A 14,944-nucleotide genomic window follows, 5' to 3' on the forward strand; every position below is an offset into this window, starting at 1 on the left:
TTCATGGACTTTGTTGGATATACTTCTAATATTTAGGCTTAGTAGAAGGAAGTCACTTGGCTTTCTATAGGCAGTAATATGGGAGAAGTTGTGCTTTCTAGTCTGATTACGAGGATTGGGGTTGGAGATGTTAGGGCCAGGGTTGGGGTGGATGTCTCCACCTAGGGCTAGCTTTGATATGCATGAGATTATTAGTTCTCTCAGTTTTTGAATGCGTTTGTTTATAAGGGAAACTTTATGATTGTGCTCTGTGGGTAATAGGTATGGTGGGAGGGTTACTATGTTAAGTTGTAGGGATGCTTTATGTTTGAGTAATAGTAATATAGTTGTTAGAATATGTGGGGGTGCATAGGGATGGTTCTTGAGCTGGTGGGAGGGGAGCTGTGTGTGGGTGAGACATGAGTGGTGGTGTGAGTAGTAGTACAGTAGTAGTGGTTGAGTGGGGGAATGATGGAGCTTTTGTAGGATGTAAGATATGCAAGGAGAGTGCATGCAGTGAGCATAGGAAAGGTATGCTTGTACATGTTAGTTGAGGAAGTGTGATAGTAGTGGGAAGATGGAGGAGGTAGTTTTGGGTTAGCGCTGTGGTTGGCTATTGGAAAGAAGGGAGGGGTTTGAGTGCAATAAAGGTGGGACCACTGGGGGCGGGAGGGAATAGGGGGCAGGGTGGGGAGTGAAGCGGGTAGAGACCCTGTTAATTGCTCGTATGAGGGGGCTGGAAACAATCACAAAGCAAAGACAAGTATGTGTTAAGAAACAATCACAACTGACCAAGGACTGCTCTGAAACTGTAAGTCACTTCTTAATTTCTCAGGTGGAAAAACAGGATAACCTTGTATCACAGTAGGCTACTGTGGTCATAGTTTAAATTAACAAACACACAGTATTGATCAGTTATGGATACTATTTGCTAAAAGAAGGGAATAAGAGAAAGTGGAAGGTGTGTGTGTGTGGTGGGGGGAGCTGCTTACAAGCCAAAGCAGAGTGCTCTCCAGGGGAAAATGAATATAGGCTCAAACAGGTAGACACATACTCAAAGTTAACTGTAGCGGTTTGCAGACAGTTCAGACCCAGACTGCGCTTTTCTTACAAGAATGTTAAAGGTGGTACCCCAGTTGAATACTTAAGAGTGGTGTTAGGTCTAGAAAAGAAGAGTACAGAGAGGATTAAGCACTTTTGAGATGGTAAATATATATTATAAAGATTATAAAAAACACACTGAGCAAATAGCTACCGCATGCAGGACAATGCCTTGAACCAACTACTTAGTATATGCAGATACTGAGTCAATTGTAATAACATTAGAAAAAAAAAAGCCCAGACAGTTATGCAGTCACAGATAAAAATATAGCGAGCAGCAATCTGTCGTGGTTCTCTAATGTGATTCTATCCACCAGTAACAGCACAATTATATAGAAATAATTTAGACACTAGTATGAGCTGTCTACACACAACACAATTACATGAATAACATTAGTGAACAAGGTGCAGCTATGCAAATAGACCATACTATTATACTAAAAACAACTTGGTGCATACAAATGCTAGCATGCCCTAGTGGCATCCAATAATAAAGCATAAATCATATTAGATGTATAACACAATTCAACATAAACTTATACAGTTGTAAAATGTCTAATACAATTCAACATAAATAGGCATTTACAGTTGTAAAACACTTACTGGAGAGACACTGAGCCTTCATGGGGCCTGTAGCAGAGAGGATTGTAGTTTTATTAGCAGTAGTTCTACTTTTAAGAAAGCACATTAACAATATGAAGGATGAAAATTCATTAAAAACAGTTGCTGCATCATTTTACAAACTTCATAAAAGATTTACTCCCTTTCCCTACCAGCATGTTCTATCGACTCTGGGAAGGATTCCACTACAGAACCTAAAGCAGTGTATGAAGACGTCATAACCAAAGCATATATATTACATGTAAAACGGTTTCTATTAAAGACACTGACAATGCAATGACACAGATAAGTAGAGTGTTGTGACACTGCATTATTTTAATTGTTTATTTTTGCTTAAAGAAAAGTAAAGAGAAATGGAATGAGGCCTACATGTGTTGACAGTGACCTTGGGTTTGAACACCAGAAGGAAGGTCAGAACTATACAAGACAGGGAAATCTAAAATTCTTCTTAGCTGCTAAAATCAGAAAAGGTCCTCTCCAAAACCCACAGCTCTCAGCCCCAGTGGTAATAAAGTGTGTGTGTGTGTGTGTGTGTGTGTGGGAGGGGGGTAGTATTAGCAGAAGGTAATCACCAGGATAACCAGATAAGGGGAATAAAAACGGATGGCGGCATTAACTGGAACTGTAAAACCAAACTACAAGAGTGAATACAGAATGCAGAAAACTATGTTGTTGCCAATGCTACCTGACAAGGAGTAACTGTTAAGAAAACTTTTGAGAATTTATATATATATGCATTGCCTGAAACTGTAACACTTTCATACTATACTAATAAGTAAGATTTTTAGAAAGTAGCAGGTCTCAAGTAAAGTTTTCTACAGAGGTGGGAAAAGAAAAAGGGTGCATGATTTAAATTATTTTGTGTTGTTGGGGTATGTATTTAATTGCCTTAGGACCAGTGGTAAATATTTACCAACACCACCCAGTGAAAACATCTGTCTCAACAGGTATAGCCATCATTCAAAAATCCAGTGTGGATTTTTTTCTAAGTGTACTACACAAGGCGACACAAAACACAAGGGAAAAAAAGAGAGGGAAAATCACTAGTGCCTAAAACATGCTAACTCTAGACTTAGCAAACAGACAGCTCTTTTGACAGAATGTTTCTATAAAAGGAAAGGAGTGAAAATTATCAGCTAGGATATCAAATAATCAGCCTTACTAATTTCAAGAGTAGTGAGCAACTCAAACAAACATGTCAGAAAAGACAGTTGTGAAATAATGACCACACAGCATCTTATTACAGATTAAAATCTAGAAAAGACCACAAGAGATGGTACTGAAACATTGTTTTTGGTGACATAGTTTTAATAGCCTAAACTGTTGGCTTTATAAACCAAAGAAATACAAGTTAAGGCATCTTTTAGTGAAGAATCAAATACCATCACTCAGAGCTAAACTGTAAAGGGAAAGTAAAATGAACTGTAGAAAACATCCATATAACAGCAGAGATAGTTAATTTAAAACTAGAAGCAATGCATAGAACAATAACATTTTTGAAAAAATAAATACAGAAAACAGTGACTTAATGGCATCCTTTGTAGATGCTCTCATATTTAGAACATTTTAAATGTTGTACACAACAGAGATTATATACTGAGACATTTTACATATTATGAAAAAAGTGGGTCTACAAAATTTAATTTTAAATTTCAAGCTTTAAAGATGGAAAGAATCGAAAACAGGTGATACTGAAAACCTTTTTTATATGAAGAACTGGTGTCAAAACCATAGCCTCAAGCTAAATGCCAAAAAGTGCATAGTCATCCCCTTTGGAAAAAACAAAGTACCCACAAACTACCGCATAGTTGATAGCCCCCTAAATACGGAAGACGTAATAAGGGATCTGGGGACCCAAGTAGATAGTAACCTCTCCTTTGATAATCACATTGCCAGAGCAGTTAGAAAAATCCTTCTATGTGACCCACCTAATCACAAAAGGGTTTGCATCCAGATCAAAAGAGGTCATTGGGCCCCCTCTATGCATCACTCATCAGACCCATCATAGAGTACAATGCCCCATTTGGGAGGTACCCTACAAGACACCTGCAACAACTGGAAAGACCACAGAAGTACCTCACCAAGAGGATCACTGGCCTCAAGCAGATGCCCTATGCAGCTCGACTGAAGAAACTCCAGCTATACTTGGTTGCAAACCGCCTACTCAGAGTTGATCTCTGCTTGACATACAAGGCCATGTCCAACCCAGAATTGATGGACATGCTCCACCTAAAGAAAACCATATCCCCTCGAGCCACACAGGGATCTAAACCTCACCACAACAATAAATAGGACGTGCTGGAGGGATAGATTCATGTCCCAGAGACTTCCCATGCTCTGGAACAAGATTCCAATCTACTTTAGGCAGAGCTCCTCGCTAACCCTCTTCAAGAAAAGCCTTGACGAGTGGATGGGAAATTAGAAGTTATGTACTTACCATAACGTTCCATCTGAGTAGGTGTATTCATTTGTCTGCAACCTGTGGGTTATGGATCCGATATCGGATCCGAACCGGCATGGTTTTCCAGCTATGGATCCGAGCTCTCAGCTCCTCCCCTCACCCATAATGCCCTGCTCTCCCTACATGACCTCAGATCAAGTTTGCCATAAATCAGCATACCCTATAAAGGGTAACACACACTATGCAGGAAACCGACAAGGCCAGGGGGATAGCAGGGTGTGATGGTTGCAGACAAATGAATACACCTACTCAGATGGAACGTTATGGTAAGTACATAACTTCTAAATCTGAAGTAGGAGATTCATTTGTCTGCAACCTGTGGGACGGAGTCCCCAGCTACCTGAATCTTGGGCGGCCGTCATGGAAGGATATTCCGGAGCACCGCGGAGCCAAAGGATGCTCTACCTCTAGATGTAATATCCAACTTGTAGTGGGAAATAAAGGTATGGGATGAAGCCCAAGTGGCTGCTGAACAAATATCATCCAGAGGAATCCTAGCTTTAAAGGCTGCTGAGGTAGAAACTGACCGGGTTGAATGGGCATGTACTCCCTCAGGTGCGGGCCTCCCAGAAGCTTGATAAGCCAATAAGATGCATTGTGAAATCCAGCGTGATAAGGAGACTTTGGAAATTGGTTTACCCAAATTAAATTTAGCAAAGGAAACGAACAACTGGTCGGATTGCCTATGACCAGCTGTCCTGTTTAGATAAAAACGAAGCTGCCTGTGAACATCTAAGGTATGTAGCTTGTATTCACCCTTGTTTTGATATTTAGGGAAGAAAACAGGGAGGTTAATGGATTGATTAATATTTGCTTCATAAGCTACCTTAGGAAGAAAGGACGGGTTGGTCCTGAGGAACACGGTCGGATGAAAGACCAAGTAAGGAGGCTTGATGGACAAGGCTTGAAGTTCGAAACTCTCTTGGCAGTAATGGCCACTAAAAGGCTGTCTTGAGAGATAAAATTTTAGGTCTACCGTGGCTGCAGGTTCAAAGGGGAGCGGTCAAGGCCTGAAGAACCAAAGAAAGGTCCCATGGAGGAACCGCTTGCTTTACAGGGGGCCTAAGAAGAAAAGTACCTTTCAGGAAGATTTTACACAATTTGGCAGACATCAGTGGATTGGAGTCATGACCAATATGATAGTCTTGAAATTGCATAAGTTGTACTTTGACCGTGGAACTGCTGGCACCATCATTAAAAAGAGTGGTTAGGAAGTCAAGCACCAGAGGAAGGGGAACTGTGAAGGGGTCTAGACCTTGCCGCTCCGCCCAAATGGAGAACCGTTTCCACTTGCTGCGGTAAACTTTCCTGGTAGATGGTTTATGAGCCGCTACCAGGATGGCCTTAACGGGAGATGAAATACCGGGAGTCCTGATCAGGAGTGGAACTGGAGCAGCCAAGCAGTTAGCTTCAAGTTGTCCAGATTCGGGGTTGGTAGATGGGACGGGGTGAGATATCAGATCCGGTATGGGATCTAGAATCCAAGGTGGATTCACTGAGTGAGACCTTAGGAAAGGGAACCAGATCTGTTGAGGCCAGAATGGGGCAATGAGAATCATTCTGCACCCCAACCGGGAGGCTTTCTGAAGAACTTGGAGCATCAGAGGCAAAGGAAGGTAAGCGTAAAGAAGACCGGGGGGCCAAGCATGCACCAGAGCGTCTCTTGGGTTATCTCCGGTCGGAGGTATTAGAGCGAAACAAACTGTCGCACTTGGTGTTAAAGGGAGACGCAAAAAGATCGCAACAAGGAGTTCCCCACCGTGCGAAGATGCATTTCGCTACTTGAACATTGAGAGACCACTCGTAAGGGGAGAGAATGGTGCGACTGAGCTTGTCCGCAAGGATGTTGGACTGACCCGGAATATGCGCTGCGATGAGAAAGCGGTTGGTGGAGATTGCCCATTCCCACACTCTCATGGCTTCTCGACAAAGAGGGTAAGACCTGGTTCCCCCCTGTTTGTTGATATACCAGACGACAGACATGTTGTCCGACTGAATCGCAATAGTTCCCCAGGGAAGAAAGGCCTGAAGTGCTCGCAACGCTAAGAGCACTGCTCTCATCTCTAGAACATTGATATGCAGTAAGGTCTCTGAATCGTTCCACGTGCCTTGGACCGTCCGGCCTGCCCCCCCCCACCCGAGGCGGGAGGCGTCCGTGGTCACCGTGGTGAGAGGGGGAGAAGCACAAAAGTTGCGGCCTCTGTGGAGATCTTGGGAGTGGAGCCACCACAAGAGGGACCACTTGCAAGCCTTGCTGATCGCTATGGGATGATGCATAGGGAGAGCAAGATAAGACCACTGAACTAGGAGTGTCCATTGAAGGACCCGCATATTGAGCTGGCGAGAGGAAGAAGAGCTATCACTGCTGCCATGGACCCTAGAGCCCTCAGGACCAATTCCGTCGGAACTGAACTGGAGTGGAGGATGGCCCGCACCTGGAGCAGTAGATTATAACTCTGTCCGCAGTAAGGAAGGCTCTCAATTGTCTCGTGTCTAACCTGGCCCCTATAAAATCTATGAGCTGCGTAGGGGCTAGGTTGGATTTTTCTGCATTTATCGTGATGCCCAGGCGGGGATCTAGATGGAGAAAGGAGTCTCGCGCCAATAACAGTAGATGCCTTGTTGGGGCGGTAAGGAGCCAGTCGTCCAGGTATGGGAAGACCTGTACCCCCTGAAGCCTCAGGTGGGCTGCTACCACTGCTAATACTTTGGTGAACACCCTGGGGGCTGTGGTGAGACCAAAGGGAAGGACCCTGAATTGGTAGTGACTGGCTCCCAGCCGGAAGCGAAGAAACCTCCTGGGCGTCTGTCCATTAGAATGTGGTAATGCGCATCTTTGAGGTCTATAGAGCACATCCAATGATTTTCTCCCAGAAGGGGGAGAATGGACTGCAAGGTAACCATTCGGAACTTCTCCTTGGGAACTGCCAGGTTTAAGAATGACAGGTCTAAAATTGGTCTTAGGTCCCCCGTCTTTTTGGCACTAAAAGAACCTGGAGTAGAACCCTGATCTAATCTGGTCTGGGGACGGGCTGGATGGCTCTTTTCTTCAGCAGATGGCCAATTTCTGCCAAAGCGGCCTCCCACTGACCGGGTGGAACGTTGCGGAGGGACTTTAATTTTGGGATGTGATGAAGCGGAATCGGTAACCTCTGGATATGATGCGGAGGACCCAGCGGTCTGGCGTTATGGACTCCCATGCCGCTAGGTGCTCCGAGCGCCCGACTGCCTCCAGAGTGGAGCAGCCGGGCAACCCTTCAGGGCTGCTGCGTGGGCCGTTCAGAGAAAGGTTCTCTGGACCCGAAGTTCCTGGGAGCCCCTCTGCCCCTAGGGCGGCGTCCTCCCTGTCCTCCTCTGCCACGGAAGGACTGGTTGTCCGGAGCGGGTTGGGACTACTGCGACTTCCGGAACCACATCTTCTTTTGGCCCTTTTGGTTCCTAGAATAGGACCTTTGGGGCACCGAGAAGTGGATTCCGACGGCAGACAGCGTCTTCCCGTCCTTCTCGCTCTGGGTCAAAGTATCGCGAACCGTTTTGCCAAAAAGGGCAGAACCATCGAAGGGACCGTTCGCGAATGACGCCTTGAAGGGCTCCGTGAAATCACAATGGCGGAGCCAGGCCTGTCGTCTAGTAACTAGGCCTGCCCCTGCGGCACTAGCGGCTCCCTCCATAGCATGGGACAGTAACCGCATAGAGGTATTAGTCACGGACCTGAGAGTGGCCATACGGGTGGAGTGCAACAGTTTGTCCTCCTCCGACATGGACTCTGGGGGGGATGCAGCGTATTCTTTAATAAGATCGCGCTGCATTGTAATCACATGTGCCAAATAGTTCAGCGCCCTCACTGAAAAGGTCGCTGAACTAAACATTTGCTTCCCCAAATGGTCCATCATCCGAGACTCCTTGCTCGGGGGATGGACTGAGGGACTCTCCTGAGCAAGTTCCCTCTTGGTGGCTGCCGCCGTCAACATGGCATCTACAGGAGGCCCCTTGCTCCAGTGGGCACGGTCAGCCGGGGGACTAAGGATACGGTCTGGCCTTTTTGGGATTGGCTCCACGGTGTCCGGTTCCTTCCACGCCCTGGTGGTAATCAGGTCCACCAGGGGGTCGGCAGGAGGGGACACCCAAGAGGTAGATGGGCCCACTTCTAATGCCTCCAAGAACACGGACTCGTCCGAGGAAGACTTGGGGGCAGACCACCCCCCCCCTTATGCAAAGCATTTCCATGATGTCTCCAAAGGAGACATCCTCGGGGGGTGATCTTGGGGAGCCTTCCCCTTCCTCCAAATCCGTGTCTTCTGTGAGAGACTCGGGGGAGTCTATGTGCCTCCTTTTGCATGTATGCTTGCGAGGGACATCTTCAGGGGGACTGTCCGAGGACCCCTCGCAAGCGGTGTCATGTTCCAGAGGAACAACTTGGGGCAAAGGAGCGGGCTGTCCCAGTGGCCGGATGGTGGAAGCCTGGCCCAGTGCAGATGGAGTGCGGGACGGGCGAAGCAAGTGCCGGGGTCCGGAAACCCTCAACAGGGCCCTCTCCACTACATCAAAAGCCGAGGGAGCCAACCTCGACCAAAGGATCCGATCGGCTCCCCTCGGATCCAAAGAGTGGATCGGAGCCGGCACGGCACTCGGATCCGAGGGCAGTGCGCTCCGACACCGGCGGCCGAAGGAGCACTGATCCCCGGATCCGGCTCGGATCCAGGCTCCGAGAGGTCGGATCCGAAGCACTCGAGGGCAGGGTCGGATCCGAAGTACCCAGTACTATCGGCGCCGACCCACCCCCGGCTCCGATGCTGCTCGGCTCCAATCGCTCCGAACCCGGGTAGCGGGTCGGAGAAGGAGCTATAGGTTTAAAGAAAGGGGTCGAGCTCCCCAGAGGGGAGGCAGGAGCACTCCCATCTGCATCTGGGCCTGGATGAACCTTTCTCATCATCCGGTCCAGATCAGCGTCAGATAAACTGTAAGTAGATCTCAACGAGGCTACCGAGGTAGGCCTTGAGTGCCTCCTCGATAGCCTCGGAGTCGGGTCTCCTCCTCCTCCTCAGGTCCCGTGAAAAGCACACTGGAGACCGGAGTCGAGGAGGGGGAGAACCAGCAGACAAGGAGGCCGGAGGAGAAGCCCGCTTGGCAGGCGGGGCCGAAACAGAGGTATCGGCCCACCGCTTATGGTGCTTCTCCCTTCGGTCCTTTTTTCTTGCTTCCCTCTCCTCCAAACCACTAGAGGGAGGTTGAGTCCCGGTGGAGGAGGGGAGCAGGAGAGGAGGAACCGTGAAGCGGTACCCCCTGAAGGAGCGGTAGCGAAGCAGAGTCCGGGGCAAAAGACCCGCCAGGACAAGCTTCGACCTCCGCTCCTTCAATGCCCTGGGGTTGAACCCTGCACAAATGGAACATCCAGAAGTGAGGTGTTCAACCCCAAGGCATCGAGCAGCACAGTGTGGCCATCAGCAGGAGAAAGCTTATGGCCACACTCGGAGCATTTCGAGAAGAAAGCCTTAGGGGGGTCGGACATCCTAAGGACACTACTACTACCTTTTTTTTTTTTTTTTTGAAAAATAAAACAATAATAAGGGCTAACTAGCCAAGCAAACACAGGCCCAAACACACACTACGCACCAGCGAGGGGAGGGATAACTAAAGTTATAAAAGTTATTAAAACTTAAAAACTTTAAGCTATAAGGATAGGGAACCTACAACTTTCACACAAAGCTAACTAAAAAAATATTAAATTTAAGACTTTAAAGTGAAAAAACAACCACTTAGCTGAAGAGCTCTGAATTCCAATCTGGTCACCAGCGTGTCAAACTAGATCTGAGGTCATGTAGGGAGAGCAGGGCATTATGGGTGAGGGGAGGAGCTGAGAGCTCGGATCCATAGCTGGAAAACCATGCCGGTTCGGATCCGATATCGGATCCATAACCCACAGGTTGCAGACAAATGAATCTCCTACTTCAGATCAGAAAGTTTACCTCAGAGATCACTTCAATGGCTCTGCTGGACAGAGGCACAGGGAGCTAATCTAAGGGGGAGGCAAAAGCCAACACATTCTGGCTAGGCTTATAAATGCCTTCTGGCAGATAGCCTAGTACCTACCTATGAACCTATATGGTTCACACTGAAATAAATTAAAAAAAAAAATGCATCATAAAGTAAGCAATGCAATGAATGGTTTAATTTAAGTTACTTTCATGCTACACATCTTACCCAATTTGCAAAGTATCCAAAAAAGAAGTTATGTACTCACCATAACGTTCCATCTGTGTTGTCCATCTTCAATTTATCCTTGACTGATGGGTTCAGTTCCGAATATCAGAACTAACTTGGCCGTTACTACAGCTTGCTGAGACCAAAAACTCTTGAGTTTAAGTCCTACCCAAAATGCCTCTTTCCTAGTTACCTCAGGTCAAGTTTGCAGAAGAGCAGAATGACAGAACATGACACCTTCATAGAGGCCATATCTGGAACCTTTTATAAATAATCAGTAATAAGGTATACATACTGCCTGTTCCACCAACAAACTGCCAGGGCAGGGCGAAGGAGGCAGGGGAGTCAAGGATAAATGAAGATGGACAACACAGATGGAACATTATGGTGAGTACATAGCTTCATTATCTTAGGTTCATAGGTTCATACTAGGCTATCTGCCATAGGGCATTTATAAGCCTAGCCAGAGTGTGTTTGGCTTTCGCCACCCATTTTAAATTAATTTTGCTATGCCCTTTTTCGATGTTAGTATACTGTGCCTCTGTCTAACAGTGACACAGAAGTGATAGCCGGGGTAAACCTACGATCTCCCATCCACTCATCAAGATTCCTCCTGAAGAGAGTCAATGAGGGACTCTGCCTAACCTGGACTGGGATTTTATTCCAGAGTGAAGGGAGCCTCTGGGTTATGAATATGTCCCTCCAGCATGTCCTATTTATTTCAGTGCTGAGGTTCAAGTCTCTCGAGCGCGTGGCTTGATGGGATTTGGATTTTCTGAGGTGCAGCATGTCCATTAATTCGGGTTGGACATGGCTTTATCGTCAGGCACAGATCGCCTCTGAGCAGGTGGTATGCCACTGAGTAGAGCTGGAGTTTCTTTAACCAGGCAGCATATGGCATCTGTTTGAGCCCTTTGATCCTCTTGGTGAGGTACTTTTGGGGTCTTTCCAGTTGCTGCAGGTGTCTGGTAAGGTACATCCCAAAAGGGGCATTGTACTCAATTATGGGCCTGATGAGGGATGAGTAAAGAGGCACAATGACCTTCCCTGATCTAGATGTGAATCCCTTCATGATTAGGTGGGCTATATAAAATGTTTTTCTAACCACTTTGGCCACGTGGTTGTCAAATGAGAGATTGCTATCAACTTGGGTCCCCAGGTCCCTAATTACTTCTTCTGTACTTAATGGATTACTACCTATGTGGTAATTTGTGGGCACTTTGTTTTTGCCAAAGGGGATGACTATACACTTTTTGGTGTTTAGCTTGAGGCCATGGCTCTGGCAGCAGTTGTCTGTTTCTATGAGGCCCTTTTGGAGGATGCTTGTGTCGGCTGGAGAGTCGATTATGACGCCCAGTTTGCAGTCATCTGCGAACTTGGTCAGCCACAGTCCTTCCATGTTGGCCTGTACCTCCGAGAAATATATGCCAAACGAGAGGTCCCAGGACTGAGCCTTGTGGGATGCCACTTGTAACTGGTTTGGAGTCTGACATGGCTCCAGCAATTCTAACCATGTGGGTTCTGTCCTTGAGCCAGTTTGCAACCCATCTAGTGACATAGGGGTTTATATTTAAGCTTGTGAGCTTATCTATAATGCCCGAGTGGGGTATTGTATCGAAGGCTTTTGCGAGACCCAGGTAGGCTGTGTGGACCACCTTCCCCTCGTCAATGGCTTTGGTAACTGTTTCAAAGAAATCGACCAGGTTTAAGAGGCAGGATCTGCCCTTAAGAAAGCCGAACTGGGTAGGATCCATTGTCTGTAGGTCCCCAATATCTTTATTTATGAGGTCCATGATGATCCTTTCCATAGCTTTGCAGACCAAGCTAGTCAGGCTTATGGGGCGATAGTTTCCTGGATCCGTTGAGGCACCACCTTTGTGGAGAGGGACCACTGTTGCTGTACACCACTCTTTGGGTACATATCCTGTAGTAAGGCTGAGATTGAACAGTAGTTTTATGTTTGGGCTTAGCTCTTCTTGGAGTTCATATAGGACGCAGCCCGGGACACCGTCTGGTCCAATTGATGCAGTGTTTTTTGCTTTGGAGAGGGTGGCTCTTACCCGAGCATCTGAGATGTCGGGGGGCAGCACTCTGATGGGATAGATATTTGCCCTTTTGGTGGGGAGGGGGGGGGAGTTTGCGCTGAACCTGTCAGCTAGCATGTTGGCAAAGTCTGTGGGTTCGGTGTATTTTTTGTCATTTTGGACTAATTCTGAGCATATCTGGGAATTCCCACCCAGGTTACTAACATAACTAAAGAAACCCTTGTGATTATCCTTAGTGTCCTGTGCAATTTTTCTCTCGAAGCTGGCCTTAGACGATTTTATGAGTGCCCGTAGTTTTTTGCTAATACTGATCAAAGATGCCTTCCCTTTTTGGGATTTTGCTCTATCATGTAGTAGCTTCTTCCTTCTATTGTATAGTTTGTTTATGGCTGGGGTCCACCAGACAGGACGTCTGCCTTTGGAGGATTGGGTCTTGGTTTTATTTGGGATTGCATGATCCATGCATTCCTGAAGGTGTTCATAGAATGCGTTTATAAAGGATTCTGCGGTCTGGGCATATTTTCCACAGGCCTGGGGGCTTTGAAGGATTCCACCTCTGTTTTGAGGAGTGTGAAATTTGCTTTAGAGAAGTTTTTCACTGCGGTTTTCTGGGCAGGGGGTGGGGTCGGGATGTGAATATCCAGTGAGATTAGTTTATGGTCTGATCTTACCAGTGAGGGATACACTTCTGGTCTGGAGCATAAAGTCCCCATGTTGGTGATGATCAGGTCCAGTATGTTTTCCCCTCTTGTGGGAGTGGTAACAAGTTGTTCCACAGCATTTGAGTTTATAAATTCTAAGAACCTTTGGGCTAGGGTGTTGGAGCCAGAGTAATGCTCCCAGTCTATGTTTGGGTAGTTGAAGTCACCCAATATAATGGTGTTTGGAGAGACCTTCATATTTTCCACTGTTCTCAGGAAGGCCGAGTGGGGTTCCTGGGTTTGGGAGGGTGGTCTGTAGCAGGCTATAAACTGGAAGGCAGTTTTACCCACTGTTAGTTGCACATGGATAGTCTCTGATGCTTCGTGCTGTGCCACCAACCTGGAGGTGTGGGTATCTTTGACGAATATTGATACTCCCCCTCCTTTTGTGGTTCGGTCCAAGTTTTGGGGTCGAAAAGCAATGTATGAGGTATAACCTGGTAGTGCTGTGGTGCTCTCGGCAGCCTTGAACCAATTTTCTGTTACTGCACAGATATCGATGTTCTCCATGCTAAGGAGAGTTTTGAGTGCGTGCATCTTGAGGTTTAGACTTCTGGCATTGAGTAGCATTAACTTATCCCTTGTGACAGCTATGGACGTGGGTTTGTCTTTTGAGCCTTGCCTAAAAAAGGCACTATGGGGTTAGCAAGAGCCTTTGTCAATATCCAAATGCCCAGGGGTGACAGGTGCAAGCCGTCCCTAGTGAAGCATCGTGGCTTGTCGAGCATGTCATCCCACGCTGACAGGCATTGGATCCCCTTTGAATGACACCAATACTTAAGCCAATTGTTGAAATTGATCATCTTGTCTTCATATTGTGGCATCATTCTTGGTGAGGGTAAAATGCTACTCAAGGTCAGGGTCATACCGGCCTGGGCTACATGCTCAGAGAGCTCCTCTATGTCTCTTTTCATGTAGTCCAGGGAGGTACGTCTCGGGTCATTCACACCAGCATGGACAATGACTGAGTCATATTTGTACTTGCCATGGAGTGACCTGAGCGCTTGTGTTATGTGGCGGATCCTAGCGCCCGACAGGCAGCTCACCGTGACCTTCTCCTTGTTCAGCCTGGTGAGCGGGACGTCAGTGTGCCTGACAATAGAGTCACCTATTACAAGTGTATCAGGTGTGTTGTTTAGCCTTAAGGGCTGTGACTGTTCGACACACTGGCTTTGTGAGCTATGTGTTGCACGTGTTTTGCTTTGGGGTAGCGGTTGCTTGGGTGTCTGCTTTGGAGGTCTCTGCTGCTTAGGCAAGTTTTTATTTAGAGCCTCGAGTATGTTTTGTGTGTTTATGTGTTTGGTTTGCTGTCGTGGTAGGTCTATGTGAGACTGGAATTGTAGTGAGTGTGGTTTCCTTCTCCTGACTGGTTACGCCAGTACTGAGTTGAGAGAGCTTAGCCTCCAGTTTGGCTATATGGCTGCATCTCTCACATGTGTTGGAATTTGTTGGGAGGAGGAGAGGGTTGTCTGTGTACATGAGGCAGTTGTAACATTGCCTCAAGATTCCCAGATTCACCAGCTGGACCGGAGAGGAGATTGACAACTGACCTTTGGACATGCTAGAATAGTACTGGGAATTCCTTTATAATTGAAAAAATGGGCCAATGGGGAACAAGATACTCAAGGGGAGCTTGTGAGGGTGTAGTGCTTTTAATTTTTTTAGTGCTGACTTATATAATTGCTTTAGTGAGCAAGTGCCAGGTAACTTAAATGCAATGTGTTACAGGTAACTTAAATGCAAAAATGACAAACAGTAACTTTCTTTCAAGTGAAACAAGGAAATAAGTACAGTAAGCAATGCAGATATCACTAGGGATCCACAGAAGCGCTGAA

At 46.8% G+C, this 14,944-nt stretch overlaps 1 protein-coding gene across 1 annotated transcript in view; it reads right to left on the minus strand.

Moving 5' to 3' along the window:
* Positions 1–14,944, minus strand: part of SHTN1 (shootin 1) — an 871,033-nt gene that overhangs the window by 517,396 nt on the left and 338,693 nt on the right. The window lies entirely within an intron of this gene.

Source organism: Protopterus annectens, chromosome 14.part0 (genome assembly GCF_019279795.1).
Source record: "Protopterus annectens isolate FY-2018-M chromosome 14.part0, PAN1.0, whole genome shotgun sequence".
Classification (NCBI taxonomy): domain Eukaryota; kingdom Metazoa; phylum Chordata; order Ceratodontiformes; family Protopteridae; genus Protopterus; species Protopterus annectens.